The 7,076-nt window shown below is 40.2% G+C and overlaps 1 long non-coding RNA gene across 5 annotated transcripts; it reads left to right on the top strand.

Moving 5' to 3' along the window:
* The first annotated feature begins 487 nt into the window (after nucleotides 1-487).
* On the top strand, nucleotides 488-5,363 carry LOC146375458 (uncharacterized). Of its 5 annotated transcripts, none has more exons than XR_014802057.1 (5): nucleotides 488-993; nucleotides 1,287-1,366; nucleotides 2,441-2,552; nucleotides 3,279-3,436; nucleotides 3,870-5,363. It is a non-coding gene; the product is annotated as an uncharacterized LOC146375458 (long non-coding RNA). The 5 variants fall into 5 exon arrangements; XR_014802055.1 differs by having other exon boundaries at nucleotides 493-1,366; nucleotides 3,870-3,927; nucleotides 4,877-5,363; XR_014802056.1 differs by having other exon boundaries at nucleotides 493-1,366; nucleotides 2,441-2,545.
* Nucleotides 5,364-7,076: the final 1,713 nt, after the last annotated feature.

Below are 7,076 nucleotides of genomic sequence, written 5' to 3'. Positions count from 1 at the left end.
ATCAGAGATCAAAGGGATTCTGGTGGAATGTCACTGTGTCTGGTCTGGGCAGTTCTGAATTGAATAATAACAAAATGCAGATTGATGGTAATTGTAACTGATAATGGTTACATGAATTATAAACACCCAATAAATATTATTTAGAAATCCAAACTGTGGTGGAGGTGTGGTCCCTGGCTCAGCCGCAGGGGAGGAGTGATGCAGTGAGCTCAAGGGGGCGGTGCCAGGGAGGCTGCAGGGACAGGTGGTGATGATCTTCCTAACGAGGTTTTCCTTTTTATATAGTCAAGCCGGAGACCAGAGTGAGCAGGAGCATGTGCAGAAGACCAACCGGAGAGTTGGTGAACAGGTTGGCAAACCATGAAAGCCATATGTGTGGTGCTTAAACAAACACTCGTCCAGAGTGATCAACATAACAGTGTGTCGGGTTGACTTTTATACAAACAAACCAAAAAAACAAAAACATGTCATTGTGAAGCTTTGGCAAATACTAGATTGGTCAACTGATGTGCCGTAAGCATCTGTCAGGCTCTCTGACAGTTAGTTAGTGTTGCCTACAGTTAAAATATGTAATTGTGGTGAAGAGTTAGTATGATTTTACATAAATGGAATCCACATTTAGGAGCCCTTCAGTAAATCCAGGCCAAGCTAAGAAGATGAGCAATGGGAGAAAGACCAAGGACAGAACACATGGAGATGACTGACCAGCGAGCTTTTAATGCTTAAACCTCGTCAAAGTAACTTTTTGTTGTGACTAAATTGTAAAGAGGGATGTGTGTGTATAGAAAGATGGCTGTTAGAGTAGCAGATGTTTAATTTTGTCTAAATTCACTATTAATTCAACACGTTCTCACTCCCAACTCGTCAAACGTGTGACGCATGGTCAGGCTCCCTCTGCTTCGCTTATGGACGCGCAGGGTACCCCCCTCGCGTCGGGAATTGACGTGAAGGCTCCTCCGATTGAAGAGATTGCTGCGGAAGTGCCTGTTGTCGGTATATTTAGACATTTTCCAAATCACATTGTAGTGACGTATACGGAACACAATAAATTATATAATGTAAACAACTACCTGAAAAACAGGTAGAACGATACTTTTCTATCGTTTATTGCATTTATGGAGGGAGTGATGTATGCTGGGTAATGGCACAGCTAGCTACTGGGTGACTTTATTCACCCGCTTCGGCTGTTATCAGTCCATACAATGGGCGTTATTAGCACAAATCAGTCCCATAGATATGGGCCATCTCCTGCTAGATTGTTCAGAAGGTTGTTCTCATCCATCCAGATGGAGGATCACTAACAGGAGCGTGGGAAGACTCCAGAATCCACTCTGGCTGGAATCCGGTGGATATGCAGTGTGTACAGGTAAGACCATTTAAACGGACAGCATTTATAGAATGACTATTAAAAGTCAGCGAGTGTCAGTAATGTTAATGTGGTTATCTTAGTAATACACCGAGTGCTAATATAACAGCTTTAAGATGCATTTGTAGATATTATTACGTGTTTTACCGTCTTTGTGGTGCTAGCTTAAAGTTACGGTGTAAACGTTAGCTTATATTGGAGGAAAGCTGTTACTGGTTAAACGATGTTAGCACAGAAATATTAGCTTCTGTCATGACTGATGAAGGTACTAGTTAATAAAGTTTCCAGTAAAGTGTTTAATCGCAGCCACAGACTGACAGCAAATATCTCGATTAGCTTCAGTGCATCTGTAATAAATATGTGCAAGTTTCAGTGCTTCGTTTAAACTGTATGATACTTATACTGACCCAGGGTCAGTGTAAAATACAATCCTAGCTGTGTGAACAAAGCCTGGCTCCTTTAATCCTGCATGACAAACCTCAGGATGCAGGTTATTATTACTCTTTCCTGCTGGCACACCTGTCACACCTGAGAGTCAGCTAGAAACGTACAGTGACGTGGACATCATGCAAAGACTGCCAGACTCTGTAATACTGCAAATGATCAGTGACTCAGGTTAACACTAAAGTTTAAACGGCACCTCTGTGTCTCTGTGTGCTGAACATCTAGGATTGAGTCAGGCTGCATTGACTGTGGGACTTTAATGTGTTAAAAGCAGGTTGAAGACGGCTCAGAAACATTTGAAGATTAAAATTTAGCATTGTGGCTGCTGGTGGCTTGTAAAGCCTCTACTCAGCTGTATTTTTGTTACTAATTTATGTTTGTTGTTGTTTAACACAGATTTCAGAAGAGCAAATATGCTTAATAGTTTAACTAGATTTCATTTGTCAGTGTGGGACTGCTGAGTCACCTGAAGAACTCATTTCATTCATTCTCCACATGATGTTCATTTACAGAAATGTTTCACAGGAACTGATTCCTCCCAAAGGTTGAACTAGTGTGTTTCCATAGATTACCTCTGTATGAATGTACTTCTTAAATGAAGGCAAGTGTTTGTCCTTTTTTGTTCCTCAGGTACAGTACGTGATATCAAGGGCAGGCGGTCAACACTGGGGGTAGACAAGAAGCAGACGTACTTCCAAGAGGGAGCTGCAGTGAGGACACAGCCAGGTCACTGAGGTCAGAGGTCAGAATCTGAAACAGCTCAGGTTTATATTTTAGAGGTTATAAAAAATCAAAATGTATTTATAAAGAAACCTTTAAATAATAGTCATAATTATGATTATTATAAGAAATATCAAACATTTAAGTGGATTTTCTGTTACACATATTGTGTTAGCCCTGCAATAAACTGGCAGCCTGTCTTTGTCCTGTATCAGCTGGGATAGGCTTCATCCTCCCGCAACCCTGAATTGGATACATTGTATTCCAATTATGTAATCTGATCATTTACAAACTCAAGGTATCTAATCAAAATGTAAGTAATAATTATAAAATGGGAAAGCAGAAATAAGTGTGACATGAATGTAAATGTGTGAGCTGACATAGAGGACAGCTACATGCAGTCAGAAAAACCTTTGTTGTCAAGTTTGCAGGTATATCAGCACGAGACATTCTTACATAGAAGAGACTGTTAAAGTCTCTAACTCAGTGAAGCATTATTGGTCCCGTCTGTTTGGATAAATATAGTAAGTTGATGTATGTCCATTTATTGACACATTTTCTTAAGTGCTTATCCAGTTCAGGATCACAGTGGAGCTGCAGCTGGATATGTTCACTAAATAAACCTTACAAAAGTTAACAATAAACCTGCATCCATGTACGTTGTTGTCCACAGGATGAGAAAATCAAACTGGAAGACTGTGGAACATGTTAATAAATGTTTGTGTGTTTATGCCTGTGTCTTTCACAGGAGGCGCTGGAAGGTTTCCCTAATAGTTCCTGGTGAATCAAAGCAGAACCATAAAGGTTGCTGGACTGCATGATGGCCTTACCCCTGAGCAGTCATCCTGTTAAAGGAGGAACCACTTAGAAGCTGTTTTCAAAGTAGCTGAGCAGATTTCATCTCAAGTAAGCAATTAACTGTTTGTTCGTTTGTTCTGCCACTTAAAGAGCATTTAAGGACATCTTTTGAGTGTCCAGTTGAATTAATTCTACTGGCTCTCATGGTCATTTGTTATTATAGACATATTTTTCATGTTCATCCAGCTATTTAGTAAATTCTATCTATTTAGTAATATCCGTCAGCTATAAAATGTAATATAAATATAAAAATATCTAAATATCTCCTGTCCTTTATGTTTTAATGATGTAAGACCAGACGTCTGTTATCGTGTTACATTAGCATTCCTCACATATCAATGAGATGCTGCACAGTACAATCCTACTGACACAGCAGAGGGATAACGACGGCTATTCAACATCGTTACACGACACATTCGAGCTGCATGACGCAGACAAAGTGACTAAATCATCTTTTTGTGGTTTATTGTCTTCAAACCAGCAGACAAAGCCGATGGCAGAAGATGTCAGAGAAGAACTTCAGGCCGTGGACTGAAAAGGTATTTTTTTCTTGTTATCAAAAGACATTTGGAGTGGCAGCTTCTACAACTGGTTGTGCTAAAGTAAAGCTTACAGTCTAAGAAATCACAGTGTTGATATTCAGCACAAAGAGAAAAGCTCACTTGTTTGAATTCATTTACAATCATAGTTTTATAAATTCTGACTGTAAACAGCTTTTACAGCTTTGATATTGTTTGACACTCGATATCAGGTGATAGGGTTTAATTTAAAGGTTTCTGTGTCCCAATGAGCCATTTACACTGATCAGTGTCAGTTTAACTGTAACACATTCATTATTTAGATTCAACAAAGAAATAAGTGAATGTAAAAAATGGCAGCCCTCAGGCCAGGTTTATAGAGATATATGCATGCATTATGAAATTTATGTATCCCAGATCATTGTTATTCATCTAGTCATGGCAGACCTACCTCTTCCTCCCAAGTTAACTGCAACCCAAAAGAACTAGTGGGGCTATTTACACACTCACAACCAGTGTGGGGTAAAAAGAGCCACCAAAAAGCTGTCAGCCACAGATGTGCTAGAAGAGTTAGAAACTCTACTTATGGAGAAACTTTCTAAGTCTAACAGAGGACAGGTACTCCTGCCCAAATAACATGATATAACCCCACATACAGCCCAGCCATAAAATGAACCAAGTCATTTAGTTAAAGACAGCATGGGACCAAATGCATGTAACCAGCCTGCATCAACCTGACATTTCTTCCTCCTGAATTAAATGAATGAATGGATGAAAGTTAAATGACTACAAACCTAAAGCCACTAGTTCCCACACTGGAGCTCCCTGACACTGTGTGCTAACCGTATTTAGCTTGTATCAACAGTTGTAACAGGCTAAGCCACCTGAGACACTGCATTGAATGATTGTTCCTGTCTTAATGATTTCAGCTGACTGGTTTCAGCTCAGATGTTCTGCTTTTTCCTTTCAGTAGATCAAAGCAGCTCGTGCTCCTTCTGCTTCCAATTTAGAAGAAGAAGAAGAAGGCGAAGGCTTCAGCGAAGTGGCGTTCATGGTCTCAGTGAACAGTCACGGTCACACACTGCATGTGGTTTTAAAAGCAACATGTCTGTTCACCACAACAATGGAGATGTGTAATATTAGTGCAGCTACGGTTTGTTTTTGAACATCAGTTCTGTTTTCTACTTTGATCACTTAGACCAAAAAAGTGTTGTTTTCAGATTCTTTCTTTTACATCTATAAACCACCTGTTCATTTTTTATTACAATTAGTTTCACATAAATGTTAGTGTTTCCTTTATGATCTTTTAATGCTTACACTACACTGTACATGTCTACATTAGAGACATTTCTGTTACCTGTTTCTGTTGACTCAGAGTTGTGAAATGTTCTTTTATTTGATGCACAATATGAAGTTCATAATTTTCTTACAAATAAAACTCTAATGACAAACATGAACAGCTGTGCTTATTTCTGAGACATGAGTTTTGAATGTGTTGATATTTAGACAGTGTGCATCTGTATGCTGAAACTGTAATGGTGAACCTGAGGTGATGGTCAACAGAAGGCAAATATATATCAATATAAAACAATATTGAAGTAATGTCTTTACCCCCTGCAGCGTGTGGACGCTGTGCACGCAGTCACCTTATTCACTGTAGTAAACATGCACCGCTAGCTCACGTGACTGACTGTCTCCATGGTTACATCGTATATTATTAGCTATGGAAACAGCTTCCAAAGATACCGCCATAGCTCTCTGCAGCTGTAACACTTAAACACTTTGCAAATCATTTCACGTGTTTGATAGTTATGAAGACAGAATATGTTTTTAAGGTCATGCTAGGCGGTTGCTATGGTGGTTGCTGTGGACTTGGGTGGACCGCGTCCGATTCCTGTTATTAGCTGTCCGCCGTAGGAAGGCTGCGTTCCATTTACAAGTAGTGACAGTCTGCCGCAACTCGAACTCAAACCCCGCTTTGTTCTTTAATTATAGGCCTTTTATAGCCGTTCATGACACGCACACACACACACATAAAGCACTTTGCCTCACCATGAGAATGCAAGTTTACCTAACCTAACCTTAAAGTATCTGATATAGGATAGAAAAATGAAGCAACCAGAGATTTAATGATGAAGACTCTGGGTTCTGTAGTTCACGTTTTACAGTCCTGAATGACTCTTTGCATATGATTTATTGAAGAGGAGTTTAGAATGCACTTTACATTTAGACTGTTGCTGTTTCATTTTTTACATTGTTGCCGTGTTATGTCATAAATAAGGTTCACCTGCTGGGGGTTTGATGGATCAGCTGGACAATACAGTCAAAGACAGACTTCATTCATCATATGCAAGAATCCTAGTTGGATTTTTGTTGTCACTCATGTTTTTGAACCAAATATTGAAAACAATTCTGACAGACTGGATACCTGGTCAGGGTGTACATTACCTTGCACTCAAGCATCCCAGGACAGAGCCCTGCCCCACCATGAGCCTGGGTGGATACGTGGTTATTAATATAAGGACCAATACTGAATATGAATATTTCATGAAAATTGAATTATAATACAAATTAGTAATAAGGGTTTCTCTGCGCCCTTATCTACCCCATACTCAAAGAGCTGCGGGCAGAGAGGGTGACAGGAGAGGATGGCACTGAAGAGAAGATGCTCGGTTTCTGGAGTCTCCTGGTCCTGTCAGTATTAGTAGGATGCATCTGCTGTGTCTTCTCGTGGATGCTCACCTACCTTGACTCGTCCCAGCCTGGTATGGATTTCCCAACACTGCGGACAGTGGCCCACGTCAGAGACGTTTAATATTGATTACATATGTCTGAATTGCTAACCCTAACCCCAGCCCTAGCTCAACAGACCACAATGCCCTGGACTGTCAGTATTATTACACGCTGTGAACATAAGTACCTTTGATCACTGTTGTAGAGACCCACCTTTTAGCACATCCCAGCACACCCACTCACTTCACCAGATGCACCTTGTTTAGTTCTCTCACCTTTGATTGGGTGTGGTGCTTGTCCTTAATTGCACTCACCTGTCACACATTATATAAGGACTGCATTCACTTTAGGCTCACTCCTTCTTCACTCCCACACGGGGCGGCAGCAGAGGTGAGGTTCTGTTCTGGTTTTTCTTATTTTATGTATTGTTTAAGGTA

The sequence above is a fragment of the Perissodus microlepis genome, chromosome 13 (genome assembly GCF_051167445.1).
Source record: "Perissodus microlepis isolate ML-2025 ecotype Zambia chromosome 13, ASM5116744v1, whole genome shotgun sequence".
Classification (NCBI taxonomy): domain Eukaryota; kingdom Metazoa; phylum Chordata; class Actinopteri; order Cichliformes; family Cichlidae; genus Perissodus; species Perissodus microlepis.
This window is presented reverse-complemented; position numbering and strand designations above follow the sequence as displayed.